Source organism: Triticum dicoccoides, chromosome 7A, assembly GCF_002162155.2.
Source record: "Triticum dicoccoides isolate Atlit2015 ecotype Zavitan chromosome 7A, WEW_v2.0, whole genome shotgun sequence".
NCBI classification, from domain to species: Eukaryota; Viridiplantae; Streptophyta; class Magnoliopsida; order Poales; family Poaceae; genus Triticum; species Triticum dicoccoides.
In genome coordinates, this window is record NC_041392.1 from 238,781,274 (window position 1) to 238,787,160 (window position 5,887).

Below are 5,887 nucleotides of genomic sequence, written 5' to 3' on the forward strand. Positions count from 1 at the left end.
GATGATAAGGCACAAGAATCGCCTCCTTGTCCTTTTTGGCGAGCATGAAATTGGCGATGTATTCCCTCGCGTATTCACGGTGCTTTGCGCAGACTCCCAAGAAGCCCTCGTGCATGAAGTACAGGTCAGCGACACAGATATGAGGTACCTGCTCAACCCCGATGAGGTAGTTCATGTGCAAAGCATAAAGGCGGACAAACGCAAAATCTAGCTACTTCAAGTGAAACATGTCGAAGATGTAATCGAATCGAAGGAAGAACTTCTCCGCGGGGAATGTGTCGACGTACGACAATCCCCGTGGCACGTTAACCATGTAGAGTGGGTATCCTGGATTTTTTGAGGCGATGAGGCCTTTCTCTATCCGCAGCACATCATCATGAAGTCTCCTTAAATCGTTGAATCTGGCCCCTAGCACTGCTTCAGGTAGGATTGGTTGTCCGGGGATATGCCATTTTGCCGCATCGAGGATATCTATACGGTCTAGAACCCGAGGCTGCTGAGGTGGCTGGATCATAGAAGCAGCTTTTTTGCCTTTCCTTGGTCTCTTCCTAGACTTCTTTACTACCAGAAGGTTGTCCATAATATGTTCAGACTCCGGAGGTGGCAATTCAGGCACCGACTCATGACGCTCAAACCCTAAGTAGCCGCCAGTATTGACATACTGTTGAGTGTCATCCTCATCCTCATCTATGGCGACTCACCAGCGACTAATGGAGTAGGTGAGGTGTTGATGTTCATACCTAATTACGTGCTCATGGGTGTGCTCCCGGCCGCCTCCAGACGAAGCAGACTCTTTGGCCACAACAGGACCCACCCATTGCAACAATCACCAAGCCGCCGCGGGGTCTCGTTGTCATCCCCCACTAGTACCAGAGGAGCCAAATTCTCGTGGCCCGGTTTGACACTGGCCACAGAAACCTTGAAGACGTCCGGGGGGGATCGGCTGGCTGTGGAACAATGGTTCCTTCGGCTCCATTATCGTCGCCTTCCCCACGTCCACCTTCTGGTCGCCGATGGTGTACAATATGGTGCACGGGGTTTCGTCGTCCTGCAAAGAAAAGTCTGCGATGTGAGACATCCAAAAGGCAAAAAAACAGGAGATTATACATTTATTGAAGGGGACCGGTGTGACAGATACCGTGAGGGCGTCGAGCTCAGCGAAAGACGAAGCACCGCCGAGCACGTCCGGCGCCGGAGCCGATGCCGGAGCAGGTGCGGGAGCCGGTGCGAGAGTAGGTGCGGGAGCCGGTGCAGTTGCAGGTGCTGGTGCAACGATAGTCGAGCTGCTCCCCAAGAAGTCAGCAAGGGGAAAGTCTACTGCATTTTTTTCTAGATTTTGCCTGGTCCAATTGAAAACGGCCGGAACCAAGGAAGTAGACATATCTACAACCACCTGTTTTGCGGCAGCTACCGTTGTTCCGACTGTCTGAGATGATTTTTTCTCAACCGCAATCTCAACCTTCTTGTCGATGTTTTCTTCAGTTAACCTCCGTCTTTCCTTTCTCTCCTCTGTGGTCTCACGGTAGTACTTCTTCAAGTGGCGCCGTCTCCGACACCGTGCACGCGTCCATACGACGGTCGAGTCTCCACCAGGAGTCGTTTAAATATGTTCAACGCCCAGTTGAATGGAGTGTCACACTTGGGCCTCGCCAATGCCTCAGACAGCAAGTCGCTTTCGGCCGCAATCCTGTGCTGCTCTCTCTGCAAAAGGCACAAGGATCGTTTACAAATATGACTAACATGCAGTCGAATTGTTTAGAAACTAAAATTACCAGCAGTCACATGAACTCCGTCGTGACCGCGTTCGTCTCAAAAACCTTCTTCACTAGGTCACAACGGTGCCGGGCCCTGAGGACGTCACGCTCCTGCGGGACGGTGAACTCTGCCAAGGGGTCTGGGATGCCCAGACTAGCGGCTTCCGCATCCTCCTTGGCCCATATGGACCTCTTCCTGTCGTAACCACGGTTTCCGAGGTGGTGGCACCCAATGTTCCTCTGTTGAAGCCCCTTCATGTACTTTGACTTTTTTTGGCAGCTTCGGTCTCGCAAGCCGCCTTGAATATTTCAAAGTGCTCTGATGTGATTGCCGTATTATCCTTTACAATCTCGGAGTAGGGTTCCTTTTTGTCGATGATCCTTGCTTTCACCCATGTTTGCCAGGCGGCCAACACGTCGCTAAGCATGGTCATGGCATGTTTGTTTATCTTCTTCATTGCCGGGTCCTTATCTGGATCTTTATAATCCTTATCATTCCGGCCCGGGAACAAGAATATCTGGTGCAGCTTCTTTAGGAGGGAGGGCCACATATTATCTATCTTCTGTAGTTTCTCATCGTTGATGGTGGCGGTTGTTGCTATCTCTTGAGCACTGCGTTGGTTTTCCCTTGAAGAGGAAAGGGTGATGCAGCAAAGTAGCGTAAGTATTTCCCTCAGTTTTTGAGAACCAAGGTATGAATCCAGTAGGAGGCCGCGCATGAGTCCCTCGCACCTACACAAACAAATAAATCCTCGCAACCAACGCGATAAGGGGTTGTCAATCCCTACACGGTCACTTATGAGAGTGAGATCTGATAGATATGATAGGATAATATTTTTGGTATTTTTATGATAAAGAGATATAAAAGATACAAGTAAAATAAATGGCAAAGGAAATAACTAAGTATTGGAAGATTAATATGATGGAAGATAGACCCGGGGCCATAGGTTTCACTAGTGGCTTCTCTCAAGAGCATAAGTATTTACGGTGGGTGAACAAATTACTATTGAGCAATTGACAGAATTGAGCATAGTTATGAGAATATCTATGTATGATCATGTATATAGGCATCACGTCCGAGACAAGTAGACCGACTCCTGCCTGCATCTACTACTATTACTCCACACATCGACCGCTATCCAGCATGCATCTAGAGTATTAAGTTCAAGAGAACAGAGTAATGCTTTGATGACATGATGTAGAGGGATAAACTCATGCAATATGACATAAACCCCATCTTGTTATCCTCGATGGCAACAATACAATACGTGCCTTGCTGCCCCTACTGTCACTAGGAAAGGACACTGCAAGATTGAACCCAAAGCTAAGCACTTCTCCCATTGCAAGAAAGATCAATCTAGTAGGCCAAACCAAACTGATAATTCGAAGAGACTTGCAAAGATAACCAATCATACATAAAATAATTCAGAAAAGATTCAAATATTGTTCATAGATAAACTTGATCATAAACCCACAATTCATAGGTCTCAACAAACACACCGCAAAAGAAGATTACATCGAATAGATCTCCACAAGAGAGGGGGAGAACTTTGTATTGAGATCCAAAAAGAGAGAAGAAGCCATCTAGCTAATAACTATGGACCCGTAGTTCTGAAGTAAACTACTCACACTTCATCGGAGGGGCTATGGTGTTGATGTAGAAGCCCTCCGTGATCGATGCCCCCTCCGGCGGAGCTCCGAAAAAGGCCCCAAGATGGGATCTCATGGATACAGAAAGTTATGGTGGTGGAATTAGGGTTTTGGCTCCGTATCTGGTAGTTTGGGGTACGTAGGTATATATAGGAGGAAGGAGTACATCGATGGAGCAATAGGGGGCCCACGAGGGTGGAGGGCGCGCCTGGGGGGGTAGGCATGCTCCCCTACCTCGTGCCTTCCTCGTTGATTGCTTGACGTAGGGTCCAGGTCCTTTGGATCATGTTCGTTCCAAAAATCACGTTCCCGAAGGTTTCATTCCGTTTGGACTCCGTTTCATATTCTTTTTCTACGAAACCCTAAAATAGGCAAAAAAAAACAGCAATTCTGGGTTGGGCCTCCGGTTAATAGGTTAGTCCCAAAAATAATATAAAAGTGTATAATAAAGTCCAATAATGTCCAAAACAGAATATAATATAGCATGGAACAATAAAAAATTATAGATACGTTGGAGACGTATCAAGCATCCCCAAGCTTAATTCCTGCTCGTCCTCGAGTAGGTAAACGATAAAAACAAAATTTTTGATGGGGAATGCTACTTGGCATAATTTAAATGTAATTCTTCTTAATTGTGGTATGAATATTCAGATCCGAAAAATTCAAGACAAAAGTTCAATATTGACATAGAAATAATAATACTTCAAGCATACTAACTAAGCAATTATGTCTCTTCAAAATAACATGGCCAAAGTAAGTTATCCCTACAAAATCATATAGTCTGGCTATGCTCTATCTTCACCACACAAAGTATTTAAATCATGCACAACCCCGATGACAAGCCAAGCAATTGTTTCATACTTTTGGTGTTCTCAAACTTTTTCAATCTTCACGCAATACATGGGCGTGAGCCATGGACATAGCACTTTAGGTGGAATAGAATGGTGGTTGTGGAGGAAACAAAAAAAGGGGAAGATAGTCTCACATCAACTAGGCGTATCAACGGGCTATGGAGATGCCCATCAATATATATCAATGTGAGTGAGTAGGGATTGCCATGCAACAGATGCACTAGAGCTATAAGTATATGAAAGCTCATCAAAAGGAACTAAGTGGGTGTGCATCCAACTCGCTTGCTCACGAAGACCTAGGGCATTTTGAGGAAGCCCATCATTGGAATATACAAGCCAAGTTCTATAATGAAAAATTCCCACTAGTATATGAAAGTGATAACATAGGAGACTCTCTATTATGAAGATCATGGTGCTACTTTGAAGCACAAGTGTGGTAAAAGGATAGTAGCATTGTCCCTTCTCTCTTTTTATCTCATATTTTTTTTTATTTCGGCCTTTTTTATGGCCTCTCTTTTTCGTTTGGAGTCTCATCCCGACTTGTGGGGGAATCATAGTCTCCATCATCCTTTCCTTACTTGGGACAATGCTCTAAAAATGATGATCATCACACTTTTATTTACTTACAACTCAACAATTACAACTAATACTTAGAACAAAATATGACTCTATGTGAATGCCTCTGGCGGTGTACCGGGATATGCAATGAATCAAGAGTGACATGTATGAAAGAATTATGAACAGTGTCTTTGCCACAAATACAATGTCAACTACATGATCATGCAAGGCAATATGACAATGATGGAGCATGTCATAGTAAACGGAACGGTGGAATGTTGCATGGCAATATATCTCGGAATGGTTATGGAAATGCCATGATAGGTAGGTATGGTGGCTGTTTTGAGGAAGGTATATGGTGGGTGTATGATACCAGCGAAAGGTGCGCGGTATTAGAGAGGCTAGCAATGGTGGAAGGAAGAAAAGTGTGTATGATCCATGGACTCAAACTTAGTCATAAAGAACTCATATACTTATTGAAAAAATCTACAAGTTATCAAAGCAAAGTATTACGCGCATTCTCCTAGGGGGATAGATTGGTAGGAAAAGACCATCTCTCGTCCCCGACCGCCACTTATAAGGAAGACAATCAATAAATAAATCATGCCCCGACTTCATCACATAACGGTTCACCATACGTGCATGCTACGGGAATCACAAACTTTAACACAAGTATTTCTCAAATTCACAACTACTCGACTAGCATGACTCTAATATTACCATTTCCATATCTCAAAACAATTATCAAGTATCAAACTTCTCATAGTATTCAACACACTCATAAGAAAAAAAAATCTTAATCTTGAATGCCTAACATAATTAAAGCAAATTACCATGATGTTTTGTAGGACTCTCAAAATAATCTAAGTGAAGCATGAGAGAACAATATTTTCTATAAAACAAATCCACCGACGTGCTCTAAAAGATATAAGTGAAGCACTAGAGCAAAAACTATATAACTCAAAAGATATAAGTGAAGCACATAGAGTATTCTAACAATTTCCGAACCATGTGTGTCTCTCTCAAAAGGTGTGTACAGCAAGGATGATTGTGTAAAACTAACAAATAAAGACT